Source organism: Geospiza fortis, unplaced genomic scaffold (genome assembly GCF_000277835.1).
Source record: "Geospiza fortis unplaced genomic scaffold, GeoFor_1.0 scaffold162, whole genome shotgun sequence".
In the NCBI taxonomy this organism is placed as follows: domain Eukaryota; kingdom Metazoa; phylum Chordata; class Aves; order Passeriformes; family Thraupidae; genus Geospiza; species Geospiza fortis.
In genome coordinates this window covers 9,046,715-9,047,307 of record NW_005054316.1, presented here as the reverse complement: position 1 = coordinate 9,047,307, position 593 = coordinate 9,046,715, and positions in this window count along the sequence as shown.

Here is a 593-nt window from a genome sequence, read left to right as displayed (position 1 = left end):
AGGCTAACTAGCCCTCATGTCCCTTTAAGAACTTTGTGCTGCAGTATTTAGGTGTCATTCTGCTAATGTCTTCATTTCTGCTGGCATACAGGTGATATGAAATTTATCTCCTGCTGTCTTCCATTCCTACACATTTGTGCATAACTTCAGAATGCTACCATTTTAAACAGATGAAAAATGTGCATGTGAGGAAAGGATGTGTTTTCAGGCATTTTTAGCCAGACTTTGCAACACTTTTGGGACCAAGGTATTTAGCTTCTCTACAGAAAAAGATTGAATGCTGCTGTCTAAGACAAAAAAGAATCTGACAAGAAGCAAATCTTTATATTTTTCACTCACCTCTTCAAAACCTGTGTCATCTATGGAAAGATGAACAAGTATGTTATACTCTAGAGATGAGCAAAAAGTGCTGTCCATTTTGTGGTAAGAGTCAGAGCACATAAAAGCTTGAAAGTTTAACTATTCGTAGGAAAGCAGGAAAGATTGAATTCCAGTCTGCCCTTATAGGATTAATTTTTGCTTACATTAAATCTGAAAATAGGAAAAGAAACTACAGCTCAAAAATGTCTTCTTTCTTTTTATCTGTTATCTAT